This window comes from Hyaena hyaena, unplaced genomic scaffold (assembly GCF_003009895.1).
Source record: "Hyaena hyaena isolate Hyena2069 unplaced genomic scaffold, ASM300989v1 scaffold_1362, whole genome shotgun sequence".
Taxonomy (NCBI): Eukaryota; Metazoa; Chordata; class Mammalia; order Carnivora; family Hyaenidae; genus Hyaena; species Hyaena hyaena.
This window is the reverse complement of record NW_024081995.1, coordinates 120,841-144,968: the sequence shown is the minus strand read 5'-3', so window position 1 is coordinate 144,968 and position 24,128 is coordinate 120,841. Positions and strand designations below refer to the sequence as shown.

General features: G+C 42.4%; 1 long non-coding RNA gene across 2 annotated transcripts in view; it reads right to left on the bottom strand.

The window, feature by feature from the left end:
• The window catches only part of LOC120225268, a 154,995-nt gene that overhangs the window by 35,373 nt on the left and 95,494 nt on the right, over positions 1–24,128 (bottom strand). The window contains exons 7-10 of one of the 2 annotated variants that reach the window (XR_005526773.1): positions 20,486–20,512; positions 19,929–20,086; positions 16,120–16,311; positions 13,516–13,739 (exon numbers count right to left, since the gene is read on the bottom strand). This is a non-coding gene — a long non-coding RNA (uncharacterized LOC120225268). The remainder of the gene's footprint in view (positions 1–13,515; positions 13,740–16,119; positions 16,312–19,928; positions 20,087–20,485; positions 20,513–24,128) is intronic. The other variant, XR_005526774.1, reaches the window with a different exon arrangement.

Below are 24,128 nucleotides of genomic sequence, written 5' to 3'. Positions count from 1 at the left end.
TGGCAGTGATGCAACTGTGTCCAAGACAGGAAACAGTTTCCTGACTGTGCTTCTAATGAAACAAAGTATGGTCTTCTTTGATTTACATGGTGGTAACATTCTAGAAAAAGTGTATATTGGAATTTTGCTAAACATGAACATACTAAAGTGGGATTGTTCACTAGGTTGGTTTAATTGTGGACTTACTACATGCTGTTGTTGCAGAGAAATTTTTTTTTGTTTGTTTAAAAAATATTAGAGAGAGAGTGTGTGTTTCTGTGCATGCATGAGTGGAGGAGGGGCAGAGAGGAGAGAGAGAATCCCAAGGAGGCTCCACACTCAGCAGGGAGCCTGATGCATTCGTGCAATCAAGACCTGAGCCAACATTAAGAGTCAGATGATTAACCAAGTGAGTCATCCAGGAGCCCCACAGAGTGAATTCTAATGTTTTATAAGGTGGAGGAAAGTTCTTCATTGTGTAAGATCGTCTAGAATCCTTAGCCATGATCATTGCAAGAACCAATAATGCTTCCTAAGATTTCAAAACACATTGTAAGAGCAAGACTATCTTCCATCTCTTTCCCATCCTCTCAGTGGGTTCTGTTAGGAATATATGCAGTGGGGGAGGAGGTTTAAAGGAAATTTGCAAGCCTGCATACCCCTGAGCTTCAATTTTTATGATGTTTTTGTCTTTGGTGACAACCTCTCTCTACTGATTCCCCATCTCCAGTTATTCCATCTCTGTCTAAACTTCTGAGGAAAAGGCATGCCATTTGTTCACCAAGATCATATTTAGGATTTAGTTGAACAAAGCAAGTCAAAATATCTATTTGTTCCATTTGACTTCCCCTAGCTTCCTGGGCCACTCAGGCCACAAGGCAGATCTCCCCAGCTGTTTCCCTAAGCTGACGGCCTGAATTCCCCTGCAAGTTGAGAGTTTAGACAAAAATTTTAAGGGCAATTGTGGGTGGCAAAAAAGAATATACAATGGTTATTTTTACCATGCTATTGGTTTCTTTGAGAGCCTGGCATATTGACTATGTTTATTGTCATGGCTGTCCAGCTTTCAAGTGGCATAATGTGTGAAGGGGTATGTGGCCAACTGTGTGTTCATGCCTGTGTGTGTGTTTGCTATGCAATGTATTTATGAGCTGTAAAGATAATTTACTCTTAGGTTAAAGAGTCAATCAATATGGGGCATATTTTTTGCACGTTTGCAAATTTTGTTAGGTAACTCAATATGGAGACTTAAAATGAAATGGAAGAAAGAAAAGATGATTAAGGGTGTGATCAAATCACCAGCCCCTCTATTCCTTCTGGAAAGATCCCTGTTCTGGCCTTTTTCTTGTATAATATGTACCTGGTACTGTGTTATGTTAATATATATGAAGCAGCTCATGGTGGTCCCCGTACTCCACAATTTCAAACAACAGCATTAGATTAAAAGAAAAAGGTTTAAAATACAACAGATGTTTAAAATGATCTGAAAAGCAGTGTTATTTTGGAATTTATTGGGGTTTTAGGTAGAAACCAGGCCTTACAAGGAAGTGATAATTTGAATATTTGATACATTTTGGCATCTGTCTGCAAAAATCAGATCCAGGAGATATATTTTTCCCAGTAGAGAGTGTGCTAAAGCTCACTAATACACCATTCATCAGTGGCAGATACCATTCTACTATTGTTAAGCATGTATGGACTTCCCTAACAGGGTGAGAGTTCACAGCATCTTAAGAAGTACTAGATTTTTTTTTTCTAACCTTGAGGGCTCTCATATGACACTTATCCAGTGACTGAAGGGGACCCTACGCTTTGAGCTTTAAAGACAAAGGGTATGGTCTTGCCATACCCACAAATAACTCATTGCCTTGGCATCCCCTACCAGTCCCTGGTCATCATTATCTGGGGTCATGGCTCTAAATCATTATTGTCTTGTACTCCTCTATGGCCAGTGCCCCGAGGAATGCTCTGTGTGGAGTAGATACATAATTAATATTTCTCACTGACTCATTGGCTATTCCCACATGAAAGGAAGCAAATAATCTCAATAAAACCACAGCATAGTGGCTGAAAAACCCTCTAGACTTAGTGTTAAATGCCCATTTTTAGTGCATTTGCTAAAGATAAAACAAATTAAGCTGGCCAGTTTCAGAGAAGCTACCCTTTCTTATGGCATTTTTGAAACTTTTTCACAAGCCTTTCTATCATACCAATAGAACCTCTTTCTAAAAATACATATTCATTCATGGATGTGAAAGTCCCACCCACAAGTTCAACAGCCATTTTACTCTGGCCAATAAAATTGCCTTACCTTAAGTGATTTGTTTTTTCCTCCTCTCTCCTGAATCGCAGAACATTATTCCAGAAACCAGAATCCTTTGATTCTTAAAGAACTGTTCTCCTTGGGAGAGTGGCATAGCTTATTTCAGCCCTAGACAATCATTCCCATTTCTCAAAGACTCATTGAGCCAACACTGTTGTCACTGTTTATACGACAAAACATTCTTTCCAGAGGACTTTCAGTTAAATAAATAAATCATAGGATTTCTGCACAATCATCAAGCCAACTGACTGAGTCCTCAAATAGTTAAGTTGAGCAGTTTACTTAGAAAGGCTGACAAATTTGCTTCACTTCAAAATATCATTAACACCAATAACACATTTGCCCAAGCCTATTTCTAAGTTGTAAAAAAAGATTGCTAAAGATTAAGACCCTTGATATAATGCTATAAGCTCCTAACAATGGTATCTTTTATAGTGAAGAGCAACTGCAGACACAAATTGCCCTCTTTCCTGCACCTTTTTCACAAAAATCAATATTAAAGTAGTATCTGCCTTAACTCTCCCATACACTATATAAGAAAAAACCACAGCCGTGCTTAGGACAGTTTAGGTCAATAAAGAATCAATACTGTGGTTGAATCTGTAGAAAGATAAAAGACTTAGAACTCTCTACACAGGGACCCATTGTTTTCTCTCTATTCTGTAAAGCAGCAGAAGGGTATCACCTGTCTGTGGGTTGCAGGGCACGGGGGGAAGGGAGGTTTTTTTTCTTCTCTTTTTTAAGATTGATGTGCATTAAGTGTTGGTGAAAAGTAAAGGGGGTGCAGTCCACACAGGGGGGAAATGAGATGGTAGACACTATTCCTTTTACCAGATTTTTTTTTTTTTTTTTTTTTTGTCCCTCCTTTGAGCAGTTCCTTCACAGGGTCGGGGGCTGGGTAAGAGGAGGTTGTTACACAAACCCACCCAAGGTAAATAGGAGGTCAGGTGATACCAAGAGAGAGTCTGGATTAAAATCTTGGTTATGTTGAATGGTCTTAGACAAGTTACTTTACTTTTCTTAAGCCTCAGTTTCCTCACCTGCAATGAAATGAAAAATGATAATATTAGCTAACCTACAGACTTTGTGATAGACATTAACAGGCTTACTAGTGTCCTAGCACCTACATAACTGTGGTTCTCAGGCTTCTGGTGGTTAGATAGGGCCACATAACTAGCTCTGGCCAATGGATTGTGACAGGAAGTGACATGCTTTACTTCCAAGCTGAGATGGTGAGCAACCCTTGCCTTTCTCCTTCTCTGAAACACCAAACTCAGAGGAAGCCTCCTCTTGAGAGGTGGAGCCTCGGAGCCATGAGATTATAGTCACCTATGTGTCACCACACAGAGGATGGTTGACTCCCTAAAGATTCACTCAGATTTGTAGTTTTTCATGGGAAACAAATAAGCCTTCCTTGTGTTGTGCCATTAAGATTTCATACATTTAATTTCATACATTAAATGTGTGAAAATTTCTTACCATGATACTGGAAACAAATAGCATTCAGTTAATGTGTTCATTCAAAAGCTGTATTCCAGGCAGGGGAGAAGTTTGAACATAGAAGTGGGATGAAATGGCACAGTACCTTCAGAAGTTTGGTAAATAGAGGAATTCTGAGAATCATAACATATTAGAAGTGGAAAGCATTTCTAAAAACTTAAGATTCCTGATGGGTGTTGTGTAGACACCCAGCCAAACTTAAGAAGTTTGGAAAATGCAGCCTGTTTGATCTCCCACTTAAAGATTCTTAATGCACATTTAAATTACTAAAGGCTCTGAGAAGTACTGCACTAGAGAAATCTGGTCAATTTTGTTTATTTGAGGACTTCTCAAGTTTGTTTGACCACAATGTGCTTTTTCCACGTGATACCAGTTAACTTCCTATGGAAAGCCTTGTTACTGTCCTCAGAGAGCTTATGAGATAAATTGTTCATGCTTAGCATTAATATTTTTGAGGATTAGGTTCTGCTATGCATAACGAGAAGCCTATACAACAGTGGCTTTAATAACATCAGTAATAGCTACAATTACAGCCTTATTATGTGAGTTATCATCATAAGGTTTGCATGCATCTACCCACTTCATCCTCATGACGTCCTCTCTGACATAATAAGAGATCTGGAGGTGGAAGTTTAGGGTTGCTGAGGTTACTCCAAACTTTTAAGTCTCTGCAATTCTGTGGTCCTTCCCTCCTATTCATTTGTAAGAGACTGTGATAGCTCTACACATCAAGAAGAATGAAGGCATCCATAACATATAAAGAGAATCTCCCCACAGAGTTTGCTTCCCTTTCCCTCAAGTTCCTCTTTAAGACCCATCTTTAAATATCTGCTTATAACTCTGAGTCAGAATCATGTCACATGGAGGGCACCTGGGTGGCTCACTTGGTTAGGCATCCGACTTCAGCTCAGGTCATGATCTCGTGGACCATGAGTTTGAGCCCCACATCAGGCTCTCTGCTGATGGCCTGCTTCAGATTCTGTGTCTCCCTCTTTCTCTGTCCCTCCCCCACTGACACTCTGTGTCTCAAAAATGAATAAATGTTAAAAGAAAAACAATTTTAAAAAAAGAATTGTGTTACATGGGCCCAGACATCTGCAAAGGACTCTGAGGAATGCAGACGTGAGTTTTTATTGTTTTGTTACCGCTGAGTGCATTGTTGCCCCAAACTAATGGATGTTTTAAGGAAGGAAGAGAATGGCTATTGGGTAGACAATACATAGTTTCTGCCACAGTCCAGCACATGGTCTGATTTTGATCTCTGTTTTTGGGCAGTGTCCATACTATGATTCTCACTGGCACACGTATGAGTGGAAGAGCAGACATGATGGAGATGTGCAAGCAATATGTCAGGAATAGATATATTAGATTCAAAATTAAAAAGAAAAAAGGAATAATTGTCAAATTTGAACCCAAGGAAACTCAAACTATTCCTCATCTTGTTCAGAGCCATCCCACTGGGAAGGTCAATCTCCATGGGTTAAAGAATGATAGAATTCTGGAGGTGATCTTCCATCTGGAATCTTAGTTTCCTCTGTTTAAAGTGGGGATTGTAGGAGTCCCTACCTCCTTCGGTGTGTAGTGAGGATATTAAATAACTTAATCCAAGTAAAATCCTCAAATTAGAGCATCATCTACCAAGTGTTCAAAAAACTTTTTTGCTCTCACCACACTGGCTTTTATATACTTACAGACAAACTACTTCATCATGGACTCCAGTTCAAGGATATGATGTGGGCTCTACACAGAGGGACTAGCACTCACTCAGTACTTTAAAAAAAAATGTTTATTTATTTATTGAGAGAGAGAGAGCAGAGGAGGTCAGAGAGAGGAAAAGAGAGAGAATCCCAAGCAGGCTCCACGCTGTCAACACAGAGCCCAATACCAGGCTCCATCCTATGAACCATGAGATTATGACCTGAGCTGAAATCAAGAATCAGAGACTTAATCGACTGAGCCACCAGGCATCCCACAGCACTCACCTCCTTCTGAGAAAAAAACAAAAAAACCAAAGAACCAAAAAAACTACCAAACCCAGACATATTACCTTGCTAAAGTAGTGAACCAGTGTGGCCAGTATGACAGGGTGGCAGATGCTAGAGTGGGAATTGGAAGTTGGCCCAAATGCTGTTCTCTTCACCTGTAAGTGGAGGGGACCCTCAACACACCTCCATCCCTACAGGATACCAATGACATTTATGTGTATCATAAGTTTTAGGCATATGGAATTTTTGGTTGGGATTTGTTTTTCCTTTTTCCTTCTTCCTTGGAGGTTTCTTGAGCAACATGTACATCCCAAAGCTTGTCACATGCTTTTCCTATTGAATGCCCCAAACGTAAGATAGATTTTCTTTAGGTGTCTACACACTTTTCCCCCCAAGATTAAGAGTTGCAAAAATGTTCCTTGCAACCGCTCTCTATGAACTATAAACACTGAGGAATATTCTTCCACTGTACGTATTGTTCAGCATGACTAATCAGAGAAAATTGCAGCATATTGTTTCGTTATCTAATGAGACAGAATTATTGATTAGTTCTCAACTGAGGGTTCATTGCTCTAGTTGTGCTAACCCCACCACCCCTTTCTTTCACCTTCTCTTGTTTCTAGAGACGTTGAACTAATATGTAATGGGGAGAAGACAGCAGGTCCTACATACCTGTTCATCCTTCTATTGTCTTATGGGAACTCAGCATTAAGCACTCAGCCCAGAGCCAGTACCCCGCCTTCTTTTTTTTTTTTTAATTTTTTTCAATGTTTTATTTATTTCTAGGAGAGAGAGAGAGAGAGAGAGAGAGACAGCGTGAGCAGGGGACGGTCAGAGAGAGAGGGAGTCACAGACCGAAACAGGCTCCAGGCTCTGACCTGGCAGTCAGCACAGAGCCCGACGCGGGGCTCGAACCCACGAACCGCGAGATCGTGACCTAAGCGAAAGTAGGACGCTTAACCCGACTAAGCCACCCAGGTGCCCCCAGTACCCCGCCTTCTGAACTGCCACTGCCACTTTCCTAGGCACCAGGGGGTCAGAGCCTGAGCTCTGCTCCTGCTGCTGGAACCACAGTGGGATAAACCTGGTCAATACGCCACACCGGTGAGCTGTGTTACATGTAGAGTATCTCCAGCCTCCATACTGGGAAATTCCTGTCTGACGCTAAGGTCAAACAGATGGAAAACGGGGACAGAAATATAAAGCAGTTTTGTCCTGGGCAAAGGAGGAATTAAAGTCACTCCGGCTATCAGCCACAGTAGCTTAGAGGTGGACTCCAAATGGGTTCATGCACAGACTTGGGCTTCTGACAGACACCATCCAATATGGGTTGAGTTGCTTTTCAATTGGGTGGCCTTTGGCAACTTATCTCACTTTCCTCTTCTCGTTTGGTCTTCTCATCACTATAAAGTCGGGATGCTATTTTTAACCTCAGTGGGCTATCGTGAAGACAAAATGAGGTGTTAGAAGTAAAGGACTTAATGGTGGTGACAGGAAATCAGTAGCTGTTGTTACAGGGTTTTGTTTGTTTTTTGTTTTGTTTTGTTTCCTTGAAGACCGTATGGTGGCACTTTGAATCTGGGCTCCAGGTAGGAAAGAGAAAAACTGAAAGAAGTAAAGTATATTCATGTTTATGTATTCCAGTCTTACGTCTTAGGTAACCCTCATCTTGAGAGAGAAAGGGAGGGAAAATAAACACTGCATGTACAATAGCAGATTTGATATATTTCTGCGGAGGATATGGCGGGGGGTAGTTTGTGGGAGTGGCAGGGCAGCTAACCACCTCCTCTTCTCCTGAAGTTCTCGTCCTTGGAGGTTCAACAGGGTCCAAGACAGCTGGGGCACACTTCACCTCCTTTCGGGTTAGAAGTCACCCGTCACTTGTGCTCTCTCTCTGGCTCACTGCTCTGCAGAATTATTGCTGTTCCGGCCGCCCCACCCCCTGCTCCCATGCAGTAACTTGTATTAGCTCTGCCAACTGGTTTGGGACAGGCTTAACATCAAAGTCCTTTATTTGGATTTTCCCTTCATCTCCAACTGACTCTGTCCCAAACTCAATTTCCTCCTTCCTCTTTTTCAATTAACTACAGTTGCCCAGAGCTGGGGAGATAGGAGGAGATACTAGGGGCGTACATCTGTCATCATTTATCTGGTAGTGTATGGGGTATGCTGGCATTCAGATCCCTAATAAAGCCTGTTGGACTCAAATAATTCTAGACATATTTGATTTTTGTAAAAGATAGAAACAACACACAATGAGCCTTTACATCAATCACCCAAGGGGGCATTTAGAGAGAATTTCCAATCTATTCATGATCTGTTATTCCCAGCCCCAAAAGTTTCCATGTTATAGCAGAATACCTAGGGACTCCATATGTTATGGGAACACAGCAGAACCAAAATGAGTTGAAAGAAGAATGCATTCGATTCAAACGTGGGATGAAACAGTACCCAAGGAGCCCCCATTTCATTGTCTCTACCTGGGACCCTGGGACAACACAGCCATCTCAGCCCCATTCAAGTGTGACATTTCTTTTGAATATGACAGTGGCGGCGACCTTGTCATTAACTGATGCTATGAGCAACATTTCAGCTTTCATAATTCAGTTAATTTTCAAGCCACTGGTTACTGAACCCCCAGTATAGTTTTCATATAATTAAACCACACACACACACACACACACACACACGTTCTCTCTCACCCCCACAAAACATCCACAAAAGTGACAAATAGCAGAGGAAAATAAAACTGAACACCTAGAAAAGCTAGAAGCAAGATTCCAATCTGTTTTTTGGTTTCCTTTTAGTAGAGGCATGTGCATTTGGAAGGGAACTGAGCAAAAGTCAGTTGGGGCTGAAGGGTGTGGGGAGGGAGAGGGTTGATTATCCATCCCTTTTTGGATTCCTATGAAAAGGCAAAGTATAGCTTGCACTCTTTACTGACCAGTTACATATGTCCCATACACATGATGAAAGCAATGTACTGGGGAAAGGAACACTGTATTTTCAATTTAAATGTTCCAAAATTGTATGAGAAAGTCTCTTAGAAAGGACATCTAGCTATGTCTTCGTACTAGCAAAGATTTCGATGAGAGCTTAACATTTCAACAGAACTACTTAAATGTTTGGGTAACTAAAATCCATATAATGGCTTTTAAGGAAAACAACTGATTGTTTTCATTTGTAATAGAAGATTGGATTAATGCTAAAAGAATCCATATATCAGAAAAATTGTGTGTTTGCTTTCATGCACAGGTCAGGTGAAATCGGTTGGACATTTGTGTTCTCTGAGCTTTTTATTGCATGAAAGGTAATCCAAAATTCAGAAAACTTAGTTTCTTCCCTAACTAGATGTCTTTCCTCAGCTATGTAATCTGAGTTTTCTCAAAGTGACTTGTCACATCAATATATGCCCTTCTCTCTCTTGACCTTGCTGAAATAACACCACAATTTTAGGATATTTTATCCGTTGCTAAGAGAGATTCAAATTAATATTAGCCTTATGCTGATATTGTGTTTCACAGGGAAACTACATATGAAACTTAGGGATTTGAGAGGATGGAAATATTAACCAGATTGTAAATCCCATGAAATCAGTTTTATTTCCTTTTGCTGTTCCTTTTTCTCTTGTTTCCCTCTTCAGTATCTCTCTCTTTTAATCTCTCACTTCCATAGGCCCATCTGCCCTTTATAACTCCCTATACACGCTCAGTAGGTAGAGAAAAAGAGGAAAATAGTAAATATTTAGGACTGTTATTCTAAGATCTTGTGGTCCCCTCTCTAATATGTAAATAGTTTAAACAGAATCTGGCCAGGATTCCTACAATGGGTCAGTTCAAATTCCAGCACTTAACAGGAGCTCTTTTGGGGGGTGGAAGGCAAGCATCTGAGCCTTGCCTTCACTCTCTGCTCTTATTTGGAGTGACCAAATTTGCAGTGTGGTAGAAAGTGGAGGCACCCCAAACTCGAAATGATTTAAAACAACTATAGAGTAGGGAAAATTATTTAATTCACAAATGACAGTGAAAAAATGATACACACAGACTCGTGAACATTAATCTTTATCAGTGGAATTTCAGGTGAATTTATTTTTCAAATAATGTTCAAAGCATTGTATCTCTCCCAAATCAGGAATGAAAAGTGGGTATTTTCTTCCACTATGTTTACCCTTATCTTATTATTATTATTATTTTTTTTTAACTTAAAACACCTTGGGCATCCAGTACGTTTTAGAATACAGGGAAGAGAGGTAATCACCTAGGAGGAAGTGGTAGAGCAACCAGTAGATATGGGTCCCAGGCCCACGCCCCCATCAGCCTCTCCTTTTAGTTCTTGTTGCTACTGTTTTATACAGGATTTGCAAAGACTTAGGGCAACAGAATGACAAGCCAGAAAAGAAGAAACAAAGAACTGAATGAAAGGAAGCTGCCCATCTCACAGACACTCAGCCAGCCGAAGGGTCCCTGAAGTATGGCTGGCTCCCAGATGGCACTCCCATCTCAGAGGCTGGGACCTACGCTTCTCCTGAGAGGTGAGCCCAACGCCTAATGGATCTCAATGTCAGAGAGACTTCTGCGATACCCATCTCACATCCTCCTCTCCTGAATTTCTTCACATTACTCTCAGAGCGCAGCTTCTAGGTGAGATAATTCTCCCCTCTCCTCCAGTCACATCCCTTCCTGATTTTAGTAGATGACTATCAGGTGCCCCCAGTCTCTGCTTAGCTAAGCTCTACACATTTAGTTCTTTTAATCTTTCCCCATAAATCAGTCTCTCCAGCTCCTTAATCATTCCTGACAGATGATGTACCCAATAGTTTACCATCAGAATGTGAGATCGTTGTCTTTGAAAGTGTATCAATATAAATTATTTAAAAAAAAACATTATTAGTATTGAGTCCTGGGGGGGGGGGAGACAGAGAGAGAGAGGGGGAGAGGGAGAGGGAGAGGGAGAGGAAAGAACCACCATAATTCTTTAATGAGAGAGCAAGGGCAAGAAGTCTAGAGTCTTCTTACATGAAAATACACAAATGATTGCCATGTTACTGAGAGCCCTGAGTCAACACAAGGAAAAGTATCTTCCCTGCTTCATGGAAAGCAAATGCTCTTTCTAAAAGGAGATGGCTGACCATTTAATACTTCATGTAGTAGTTAAGCCAAGGAACTTTGAAAAACAGTTTTACTGCAACTCTGTTAAAGAATGAACAAGTTCTAGTAATAAAAGCCAGCTATATTCCCAGGCAGCGCTCGCCTCACCTCATGCTTTTGGCAGGCCTGCTTGTGAAGGAGGTAGAAGGAAGAAGAAAAAGAACACTGTATTTTCTGTTCAGCATTGCATATAAACTTCCCAACATGGCCTAGGAATTTTCAATAGCTTTCTGATCTTTTTACAGCCTGACATCATATTCCTCTACAGTGACATCATGGCTTTTAAGGCTAGGAATCCAATGGTACTAGTATTTTAAAATGTTCCCAACCCATCAAAATTTGGCATTTAATACTTTTCCTTAACAACCTTAAGTTTCCAAAGTTTTCTTTGGGTTTTGAAGACTTCAACCCCAGATCCCAGATAAGTTTCTATGTGTTTACAAACTGTGAGGCCAAGCCTGTGAGTAGCACCTTATAAAAGAGGCCTGGCTGGGAAGGTGGCTTTACTAGAGGGAGGTTCAACAGAGTCAGAAAAGAGACAAAACAGTCTGGGTTCAAGAAGTAATGCTTTCTTTCTCTTTTTCTCCAAGGCCAGCAATTTGCACCTCCTTTCCCATTCCCTGAGGGTCTGTTCTAACCATAAGACCAAAAAAAGGAAAAAAAAAAAAAATCCAACCTTCCTCATGATGCTACCGCCCTGACTTCCCAGAAGCAGAGGCACAGGTCCTTTGTTCCTCACTTGCCAACAAGGCAAATGGAGATTCAGTGTTGCAGGGTCTCAAGCAGGCAGATGGAGAGTCCAACCCAACATCTCTTTACACAGAGACCAGTGGGGCTAGAAGTCAGGTTGAAACACTGGCATTTTCTCACCCAGGCTAGAGCTAGAGCTGCCCCTGGAACGGTCTGTGGTAAACAGCTCATTCATCACTTTGGTTTTGGTTTTGGTTTTGAAATCCATCATGGGCGAATATGTATCCAACTGAGCATGACCTGTACATGGCTATACCACATGCAAAATCCCTAGGCAAGGTCAACAGCACCTGCACTGGCCTCTTCTTTCTTCAGCAAGAGAAAGCCAGTGATCAGACACTCGAATGTTCTGGCGATGCAAAATTGCTACCTACCACTTACCGTTTACTTGCAATGTCTGTACTTGCCATGTCATGGGACATTTCATGGGACATATCCAAACAGTTTTGAACTGGCACTCAGCTACCACATCCTGAGTACCACTGTACTAGAGCAGGGTCGGCAGGCTAGGTCCGTGGGCCGAATCCCACCCAATGCCTGTTTTTGTAAAGTTTTGTCTGACACCTGTGAAATTTCTACAGATGCTTCCCATGAATGCAGCAGAGGCGAGTAGTCGCGACAGGATATGCAGCTTGCAAGAATAAAATATTTACCACGTGGCCCTTTAAGAAACAGTTGCCGGACCCCCAGGCAACTCAGGCATACTAGGTACCAAAAAGATGGGGTAAATCTCAGCCAAGTTTATACCACCTATCCTCACATTACCCCCTTCTCTTCCAAGAAGATTTGGCACTCCCCTTAAGCTCTTGGTTCTGGAATGGACTACTCTTTCCCAAAAGGAAGATGCCAAGGTGTTTCCTTTATTCATACTTCAGCACATAGGCCTAGGGAGGATTTACACAGCAATTATCAAGAAGAAAGACTTTCTGGGCCTTCTCCGTGGGTGTGTGTATGTCCTCACCCACATGTGGTGTACAAAAAGCCATTCCAAGGCTGAACCAAATTACCACGAACTTGCTGTGAGTATAAACAGCTAGACCCCACTGACCATGTTCATAAAGAAGTTCTCATGTTAAAGAAAGCCACTCAGGAAGAGGGAGGGAAGGGGCAGAGAAGAGGTGCAGCCTGCCTTTAAGAGGGTCTATATTGCTCTAATCAGAAACAGCTGTGGCCAGTTTAATGCTATCATAGGGCTCATATAGATGTGACATCACGCAGAACTAAAGCTTGGCCAAGGAGTTTTACTGGCAAATGCCTTAAACTCTAAGGATTCAGTTACAAATTTGTATGTGGTGTGTGTTTTCTGAATGAATTCACAACTGGGAGCCAACACCACATCCCATCCCCTTCTAGTAACTCAGAGGGCTGTAAACAGGGTCGTGGGGTTTTTTTTAAGCTTAGAATTAAAATCTTCTTTATTAATTTTAAGCTAAAGAGAAGTAAATGAATTTGCCATCATTCCACTTTATTACATGTCTAACTAGAAAGGCTTTCACAATCAGACCAGTATCCTGGCCAAGCAGGAGGAACTGGGAGACACTTTATATTCTAATTTCAAACTGCAGGGTGTCCCAGGTGTACGGTATAGGATTTCCTGTAATTTACCAGCAAAATAAGCAGTCTACAGGAATATGTTTGCCATACTGTACATTTGTATTAATTACCCAGCAGGATAAAGTGATTTCTTTGTGATAGAAAGAGATGCGGATCTACAGGAAAATCATTAAACCAAACCGGGAAAAACAGACACGTTTCTGTTGTTAAGCAGTTTGGCTGGATTCAGGATTGGAGTCTGAGAGTACGTAATTGGTACCATTTTTCTCATACTCACTCAGTTTTCTCCAGGAAAGGAGAATGGCCTCTCCAGTGGAAACCAGCAACCAGCACTGAAAAGGCTCTGCTGGCTTGGAGGGTTACCAGGAAGTAGGAGACAGGATGACCGACTCCCCTCAGGCAGTACTGTCTTGTTAGAAAATTACTCAGAGATTAAGACGTACACTTGTCGTGATGAGCACCGGGTGATGTCTGGAAGTGTTGAATCACTATATTGTACACCTGCAACCAATATAACACTGTATGTTACCTATCCCAGAATTAAAATAAAAATTTACAATGAAAAGACAAGACAGTTACTCAGAGATAGGCAAAATCACACCAAGGATGGGAAGCAATCAATGCCAAGCAGAAAAGACAGTGGGTGCCAGAAAAGTTCAGAGGTGGGGGCTGTGCTGCATGCTGAAGTCATAACCGAGGGCTTCATGGATAGGGCAGAGTTGGGGCAGGATCTCCCCAGAGTATAATCCAGACATGTCTGTAGGAAGCGGTGAAGGGCAATGGGGGAAAGGAGGTATGCAAGGTGAGGAGCTGGGTTTGTGCCACAGGGTTTCTGGTGACAGTGTGTGGCCAGAGAGGATTCAATGTGAGGTTACTGAAGTCATCCTGAAGGCATCAGTTGCCATCATCTGAGTGCTCTCCCCTACTTCTCAAATGTTCTCCACAGTCTAGAACTTCCACTGACCATGGTCTGAGATGAGCCTAAGAAAGAAATTTCTGGCCTTTGTTCTGGTGTAATATACACCGTAGCCTGTGTTTCAAAGAAAGCAAAGCCTAGGGCAATGGTGTACGTGCTTCTATGTGATTAGGGAATACAGCCCAGGAAGCAAATGAGGGGAAAGGGGATAAGACATGAAAGAGAGTGCTGAGCTGGCTCCTGCTGGGAGCAAGTGTCACTGCTTGCTCCAAGTTGTGGACTTTACCCTAAAAGGATGCCCTTTGATGGCTGCATCCCACAACACTTGGTTTGCAAGAAGCAAGGGGAGGAAGGGGTGCCTGGGTGGCTCAGTCAGTTAAGTGTCCGACTTCAGCTCAGGTCATGATCTCAAAGTTCATGGGTTCGAGCCCCACGTCGGGCTCTGTGCTGATAGCTAGCTCAGAGCCTGGAGCCTGCTTTGGATTCTGTATCTCCCTCTCTCTCTCTGACCCTCCCCTGCTCACACTGTGTCTCTCTCTCTCTTAGAAATAAAACATTTAAAAATTTCAAAAAAAAAAAAAAAAAAAAGCAAGGGGAAGACTTATCTGTCAGCTTCTACCTACTATTGGTCACAGTAGCTTCATTAGCTTCAATCCTCAGGTGATTGTCTTACAAACAGCAGTACTGAAAGAATGAACAATAAGACATTGAACAAAATGTCCTGAAGATCAAAACGTACCTTCCCCTGCCCTCCCAGGCCTTTCCCTGGGATATATCAGGGCCTCGTTTCATCTTAGACAAATGCAGAACAGGCCTACATAGTAGTCTTAAATGAAATAAGAAACATTGCTGTGGAAATATCAACTGATGTCAAATAATAGCCATACATCCCACTAAAGGGGGAGAAAGGCCTGGGATAATGTTAGAATGTGTTTTTCCCCATTCCACACTTTGCTATCTTGTTTTGTAAGTAAAGATACAGGCACTGCGTAAACAGAGACTGAACATATAAAGATAGATTTATAGGATGTTCAGTGGATGGATGGATGGATGGATGGATGGATGGATGGATGAGCCAACTCGAGAACCAACCATGCAACCCTGAATGAATATCCATAGCACAAACCAGTGCTCCTCCAGCTTTAGCTCGCATCAGAATACTGGAGTGGGTTTGGTAGAACAGAATCCCCGGGAACGGTTGTCAGAACACAGAACACAGTTGTTCCCAAATGACCCTGAGGCTGCTGTATCCTTGGACCTTGCTTTGAGAACCAGTGCATAAGCCAATGTGAATCTGTCACTTTTGGTCAAACAACTTCTAACCTAAAAATCTTTTGGTTGAGGATTTTGGCATGAGCGTATTCACTCCTTGCGACTCAGGGTGTGGCCCAAGGACCAGCAGCACAGGTGTGGGCTGAGAATTTGCATTTATCACAAGTGTATCATAAATGCAAATTCTCAGCCCCACCCCAAAACTACTGAATCACTACAATAACTTTTTTTCTCCCCTTAATAAGGATAGGGATGCATATACGATTGGCAAGGTCTTGCAGTTCCTCTGGGTCATTCCTGGGATCCAGGACAAAAAAAAAAAAAAAGGATTTGTAAACACTGCATCAACTCTAAATTGCCCTCAAAGCACTCCAAAGTCATTTTTTCTTTCTTTCTTTGTAAGTTAAATAGGTGTTTGAAATTGCTATTGGTTAATAAAAAAAAAAAAACAAAAAAATACCACCTTATTTTCTGTTTGTCTCAAAGTCAAGTGAGGTCTGGAACCAGAAATGTGCACGTTAAAGGTCAATTCTATCTCTAGCACGTATTTTTTGAGGCGAAGATAGTCACACCATTTTAGCCAGAGGCTGACAAACCTGTTCTCTTAAGGCTTTACAGGCTATGCAGTCCCTGTTGCAACAGCTCAACTCTGCCATGGTAGTGGGCAAGCAGTCAGACGGTGTGCAAACTTACGGGTGTCACTGAGTTCCAATAAAGCAGTTTTACAAAAGCAAGAATGAGCCAGTTTTGGTCCATGGGCCATCATTTTCTGGTGTCAGTTTGAAACTCTTGAAGCCTCAGTTTCTTGTCCATAAAATGGGCTTAGAAAAACCTACCTGGCAAGGTAGATGTAAAGATGAACTGAACTAATGCATACAGAAGCATCTGTCAAGAGAGTTCAATATTGTTAATTCCTTGCATTCTTTCCATTTCTCCTAAAATTCAGGTGCAAAAACTCTTGGACCATTTTCATTAGGCAGGTTCCAGCGAATTTGCTTCCTACACACACACACACACACACACACACACACACACACTTCTCTCTCTCTCTCTCTCTCTCTCTCTCTCTTGAAGTTAGCATATTCCTCTAAGCAGTGATTTGGAGGCAAATGCCATCAAAGAAAGCAAAGAAAGGAAGAGAAAGATCTTTGCAGATGGTTCTGAATCTAGGAGGACTTCGACCACCCTCACACGATGGAGCGAAGAAGAACGTAGCAGGGGTTGCGTGAAGGTAAATGTTTGCATGTGTGAAAGCAGCTGTGACACACCCCAGAGATTGAAGCCCCATGAGGCTGGTGATAATGCAGTGACTGAAGGGGAAGGAAAAAGGCCAGGCTAGGAGGGAGGACAGAGAGAAGCTCAGAGAAAAGGGACCGGAAGAACAGAGCAGCACAGGACAGGAGTGAACTAAGACATAAAAGCTTTTTTCCTTAGGAATGAAACCTCCCCTGGGCACATATGCCGATTTGGCTTTCTGTCCTGAAATTGGGTGCTTGGATATCTAATTGGTTCAGAAGTGATTTCAAATGCCCAGGCAGAGATAGATCTCCTTCCACTTTATGATCAGACAAGCTCTCATGAAGGTCAACACGAACTTTTCATTCCACCCTGAAGACAGGAATTGACCCAGTGCATTTGCAAATAGAGCCTGAGCTTTCCCCTTTGGCTTGCTCACACCCCTCACCTCCTGGGGTGGCTTGGCTCCTTCCATGGAAAAATCTACCATGGGAGAAATCTGGACATGTTACCTGAGCACCCTGCAGTCTCAAAGCCACATTTAGCCAAACAGAAACCACCTCACGTTTAATATTCGAGTTTTGAGCCACTCCATACCCCAGGCTTATGTCACCTCTTCCCGCCTTTTTCCCCCTTTTTTTTTGGAAGGGCCATTTTATGTGCTTCTTTTCAAGGTCAGAAAGAAATTAAGCCAAAGCCCTACCTCCTTTCCCTTTTCATATATCCTGAACGGTTCTAGAGACATTTTCTAGAGAAAATAGAGCTTAATTTCTTGGAGGTGTTTTGTTGACAAGAAAATGGAAAGCATGTGTCCCCGCTTCGCTTATTGTACTTCCAAGTAATGAAAGTATTTAAGAAGGTACAATTATGATCTTGGCAAGCACCTGGGGCTCTTGGAACTGTTTTTTCACACTGAATAAACACTGCAGATAATCTGTTTACGTTACACTGTTCTGAAAAGCTATCTACAACAAAAGGCCACAACCATTCTTTAGTTTCCTTTTCTTGAAAGGAAAAAAAAATATATTGCACTAATAATTTGCTGAAAATGATTTCATTGTCTCCATTTTCACTCTAGCCAGACAGAAACAAGTTTTGGTATAGGAGTTCATGGGTTTCTTTTTCTTTTTTTCTACCATGTTTCACTGAATAGTGTAATCCATTTTTTTCTAGCTACCTGGAATTCTTCTTGTTAACAATCCCTGGTGACTAAGGATCAGTTACCTGCCCTAAAAAATTAACTATAACCCTCCTTTGAATAAGGTACCCCAAATTCATTTCATTTTCTCAAACTGATTGAGACTAAATGGTATCCTTAGTTTCATTCAAATCTGGTACAGCCCCCAGAAAAGGGCAAACAAACCATTTCTCTTAAACAATCCATTTCTCTTTAAGCTAATAATATTAATAGTAGTAGTAGTAATAATAACAATAATAATAATAATAATAGATGGTAACAAGGCACTGAGTTAGGAAGCACTAGTCCCCCAAATGCATGTCTTCAGCCTGATTTGGTCAGAACGTTTAAGCTGAGAATTATCTGCCTAATACAGCATCAGAAAAATCTAGAAAGATGACATAGGAAGAGAAGAATCAACAGGACGTTCATCTGTTTTACAGTGTTGTGAGATTCAGTAAGCAAGTTCCAGAAAGAAGAGAAAAGCAAGTCCCCCAACATCACGTTCAAGGTAGTCTCATTCTTACAGAGTGATAGATGGTCAATAGCTCAGCAATTCAGAACTATCGTTTTACTTCTCCCTCCATGAATTTAAGGTGAGTCACCTACTGCCTCTCGAGATGTAGGGGTTAGAGGTGGTCTTAATCCTTTCTGAGTTAGAGTGAAGTGAGTCACTTTTTGTGATGTGTGGTCCATAGGCTATTGGGATGCGAGAAACAACGAGTCAGATGGGGATGGTGTTCCTGTTCATGTGAAAGTGGTATTTTCTGTAAGTTCACTTAAGTGGGTGTTAGAAATGGACTGTCTGCCCTGCTTAGTTTCCCCTCCCCACTCACTTTCAAGGCATTCAGACAGGGCACAGAGGATGTCCATGAAGGACAGAAGCCTTTGTCCCAAAGGTCACCACAGGTTCATCCTCCTCTACTGCCTTTAATCAAACATCCTTGAGGAATACGTTCTCTGTCTTTGCTTTCACTTAGATGTACTGAAGGAGAGACCGCCAGGACTTCAGCTCTGCCTCTGTTGCCCTCAGGAAGTACACGGGGGGAATCCCAGTATCACAGGTTATGTTGCTAGAGTCATCTACTGTAAAGGCATAAAGAATTGAACGCTTTGTGATTTAGTCCATCCTTTTCAACTTGACCGTGTGGGACCAGGGTCTCGAAAGCTGAGGTCACACCACTGGGTAATGCCTCTGCTGATCCCAAGTAGTGTCCTTCTCCACCCAGCTGCTGCCTTCATTCAGTGGTGAGTATTCCCCTGGTACTGAGAGTCATTGAACTCTGGGGTCCCTAAGCCTCTAACCACTAGGGGGCAAAACCAACCCTTCAGTCCCAGTAATTCATCCCAGCTGAGCAGCTCTCTTCCCCAGCCCCCCAGCCCGCCCGTCCCTTCAGTCCCCTCCCAAGAAGTCTTCTTCCAGTGATGTTTTGAATTAAGAAGTTGCAATAACATTCTCACAGACCCCTTCAGCTCTGCAGGTTGCCCTCACCGAAGGCTAAAGGAATTCACAGCAGCCTCCTGAACACCCTGTGTCCTGTTTCTCCAACAGCTATCAAGAGAGAAACCCATTGTCAAAGACAACAGTCTGGTGCTACCCCTCAGCCTAACATTTATTGCATCCCAGACCATTATCAAAGCAGAAGCAGGACACTGTCTTTGCTTCCTGTTCCTCTAGGTATGTGTGGAGTGGAGGCAATCTGATGTCTGCCTTTCGTAGCTAAGATAGCTAATGCAATCAAGGGCATGCTTAGGAGAATCAGTGTGAGGAAGTGCTTTCAGAAGCAATGTCAAAGTGGTGATGCATTTGCACACTTATGTGGCCCCTTGGTGAGTGCCTGGTCTATTTCTGTGTGTTAAATAATCAATGCATGATGACTTTGATTATGCATTTGTTCTTAGGACATAGATGGGGTACAGAATGAAGAATTTATTAGCCCATCTTACAGAGGAGAAGTGAAACCATCGTTATTATTACTAGTAGGCATTCCCTAAGAGTAATGTACACCTCAGTGAGCCTTAATAAGAATAAGCTCTATTTGCAGAATATTTTCCCATCAAGGGCCTCCCCAGTGTCCTGCCTGCTTACCTACTCAGACATTCTAGTCAGGCGTGGAGACACTACTGGACACAACACCCTCCCCAACGTGGTGTGCAGAGAGGCACTCGACTGCCATTTACTTCTTCCGCCTTCGGAAGTTGGCAACTGCATCTCTGATGACTCAGGTGAGAAAAGGTGTGGCATGCCTGCATGAAAAATGGTTTGGAAGGAAGGTCTTAGTTTTGTTGATGACAACTGACCATTCTTCAGTTGTTGGCAGCATATTTCTGTTAGATAAGGCTTGCCAACTGAACTCACCATCTGAAGAGCTTTCATGGGTGTCTTCTCTCTCTCTGTGTGCCCCTTAATGCTTTCCTACCAAATCTTATCCACGTGTTCCTGGCTGGGTGTTAAATACTAGTGCAGAACTCAGCCATCATTCAGCCTTGAACAATGATCATTTAACTTACAGGCAATGGAATATTGGCCTACACATCTGAGCTGAAAAATAGGATGCTGACTTTTTTTTTTTTTTTAAGCTCACTTCCCATCTGATTATTTCTGGTTTAGTTAGTCCTTTTTGACACAGAAACTTGGCTACTTACTTCAAATTCACTGCAGCTTCATTCAACCTACAATGAACAACAAAAAATAGACCTTTCAGCCAAATGGAATTGGTCACAAAGTATAAGCCATAAATAAATTCTGATGAATTTGGTTGCTGTCATAGCATAACCTAGCCTCACCTGACAGCAAGTTAACCATGCAAGCAAATAGTTTTCAATGGATAAAAGCATAGAGGAGGAAGTGATTAGCATCCCATGAATTGAGAGAGATTGGTGAGGGGAGATTTCTCAGGGCAACAGCTGAGCTGGGGTACAAAGTGGAGGGTGTGAACAGAGATTTGCCAGGTACAAAGTTGGCAAGGAAGCTCCAGGCCAAGTGATCACAAGTAGAGAATCATCTCGCATTTGCAGAAATTTTAACTATCTGTATAGATACAGAATGAAGTCCAAGTGGGGATGTGAGGGGTGATGAGACCTGAAAGATAGTTAGGACTTAGTTCATATATTTCAACTTGCTTAGGACGGTCAGTGTACTCCTTTTGTCCTGGTGTATTATTAATAGTTTTCCCCTTTACTCTCAAAGATATCCCAGTGTGGATGAAAAATTATATGGCAGCCCTACTTATATGCCATGATTATAAGACAGGTTTTATTTTAGAGTTGATGATGTCAACAAGGAGGAGACAAGCTTAGATTTAGGTTATAGAAATAATCCTTTCACAGCCAAGCTTCACAGACACTGCTACGTGCCTCTCAATGTTCTTTCTACCCTTCTCTAAAAATAAGCACCCTGATGCTTAGCAGGCCCAAATGTAGCTAGCTAAAAGATTAGCTTCCCTTGCAGTTCTGTATAACCATGTGACTACGTTTTGGCCAAAGAGATATAAGTGAGAGTGTTACATGGAACATCTGAAAAGTCTCTTTAAGGAGTCAGAGGGTGTACCTAATTGGATCACAGTATAGACTCATAATGTTTGCAATGCAAAGCCATAACCTAGAGGAAATCTAGGTCCTTGATGACTGAATGGAGCCACCAGAGGAACCTTAAACTGCCCCTTTTTCAGACCTCTTTCATGTGGGAGATAAATATATTTCTACTTGGTTTAGGTGATGTTATTTTGGATCTTTCTATAAATGCTGCTTAATGAACTGCTAAGCGATAGGTCAGTTCTTCACTGAGAGTTGTTATCATCAGTGCAGTGGGGACGTATAAGAAGGAACACTTGGCCCAGATCTCAAAGTCATCCTTTAACCCAACTTTATGAGGGAGTCCCATATTCTGAGAGCTATTGGACCCGCATGAATAAAACTGACCATTCTCCATTTGTCTCCTTGGGACTTTTCTCCATTGATTAGAGCCTAGAGGAGAGGTCACTCCTTTTAGTCAGAAAGCTCTCCTTAGAAACTTAGCTCTTTGGATTTGGTTTTGTGTATTTTAATAATTCAACTCAAAAAAATCTATTGTACTTTAAAGTGCTCTCTGTTGGCTGTGGAGTGAGAATGATTTTTAATGGGATGGGGGGTGGGTATGGAATACAGAATAAGCAAAGAGGGATAAGGAGAGGAGCAGACATTTACTTTTGAAGGGACAACAGTATTCTAAACTAAATGGCTGTCACCAGGAAAGTGCTTTCCTATAGGTCCTTTCATGCTTCTGTCTCTGCCATTGGACTTCCTGTATAAAAAGAGCAAAAGCAAGGAAGTTCTCCCTTTAAGCAAGACTCTTGATCAGAGTAAATATGTGTGTGTGTGTGTGTGTGTGTGTGTGTATACACAATTTAATATATACATATTCAAGCACAGAGGAAGACCTTAATGCAGGCAAGCAGTAAATGTAAAGAAGCAAAAAGTAGATCCAGCCAGATTATATATTAAATAAAAGGCAATGAATAAGCACTGAGTGAAATTTTATATGTGCACATTACACCGAACCAGTCAAAGATTCTGACCCTTGGCACTGCAGAAATGATGCAGGCATCTTCTTCGTTCTGATGCTTTCAATAAAATCATTCCCAAGAGAGCTAGGGAAAAATTCTCTCTCTCAATAAAATGTGAAACCGTCAGTATTATGAAAAAGCATACTAATAATTGGATAGTGTTCTGAAGTCACTCTCATAAAGCCTCACTTTTCGCTTCTCTCCTCAGGTTTTAATATTGCCCAGTGAGTCCGTCAAATCACAAGGGTTTTGTTGGAGACAGAAAGTTGCAGCATTGATTGGTGCCCTTGTGAGGTGCAGGTCAACAACGTGCATAACAACAGAGGTAACTTGATGAATAATGCACTGAGTTCCTAAACATGGCCCACCCCATAATGAATATGCTGCTCTAATGTGAGTGAAGGGATAAAGCTGGTGCCTGGGCCCTCTCCACAAGAGGGAAAGACAGGTCCCGAGTAACGGGAGCCTTCAGTTCAAGTCACACTGAGCCCTATGGATGCCAGGCTACGAGCTGAAGGACTGATAGGAGGGGTGTTGTGATGCCAAAGGAGGAGGTTCTGGAGGGGAGACCCTTGTCCATGGCGAAGAAACAACACAGGAACGTAGGATTGGCCCAGAATGGTAAAGGCGAGAGAAGTGTGCTGCAGCATCCGGGATGAATGAAAGTTTGCAGTCACAACAATTAGTACCAGTTGACAAGGTCTCTCAGAAACATGTCAGCAGAGGGAGTCCACATATGGTACCTCTTTTACACCTTTCCAAAGTGGGGAGAAGAGTGGGAGGAGAGGAGGGATGTTGACAGTAAACATTCAAGACAAGGGAGGTGAAGAATTTTTTAAAAGCAAACGTGCGAAAGGCAACTCCTCAGTTTCAGGAGAAGCCAAAGGGAGAGAGCACTGTTGGTCTCACCAGCCGGTAGCCTCACTGTCCTGTGTTCTGTGCTGCCCCTTTCTGCTCACCGCTGCCCCACAAGGCGGAGCACCGGTGGCACTGCTCGTGCGATCCCTGCTCTGAGCGCCTTGATATTTTTGCCTGAGGGCTTCACTGAGGTCTTCCGTGATCTTCCACACCCTCCTCCGTATCCCCCGGGGCCAACTCCACCATCCCTGGGCTGACCGAGAAATTCATTCAAGGCAGTGCTGAACATGCACTGTTACACTCCACCCCACTTCCAACCGCTAAAATCAAGTTGAAACAGACAGCCACGGTGAGACTGAAAGGGGAGAAGTGGTAAACGTGATGCGTGTATGGGGCTGAGGGCAGTCTTGCAATGGCGGAGATGCGGAAACAGCGGGCTGCAGACCCAGCAGATGTGGGAGAGTCTCGGGCTGGTTTTCGTGCTCACAGTTCGAGTCAGCCTTTCCCCAGGAGGTACAGCCTTTCTTCCCATGTTACACTCCCAAGAGCGGGGCCCATCTTGATGTGCTCGAATTTTCTGTGATTTGGACGATCATGATTTCATTACCAACAACATTATTGAGATGGGTTAAAAAATAAGACAGTTACGCTACACATGCCTGGAGGTAAAGAGGAGGAGGAGGTGGGGGCATTTGTGAGAAGAACTGAAACACAAGCCATTTCCTTCTCTCTTCCCAACCACTCTGCTGCACCAGAAACTCTGCACGGTTATTTTCCCATGTGCTAAAGTGTTGGCAAATGGTGAAAGCGTTAAGTGACATATTTTTACATTTTTAAGCCAGTAGTAGGCAATAGCGCTGCCAGATTTCGGATTCCATGTTATTTTA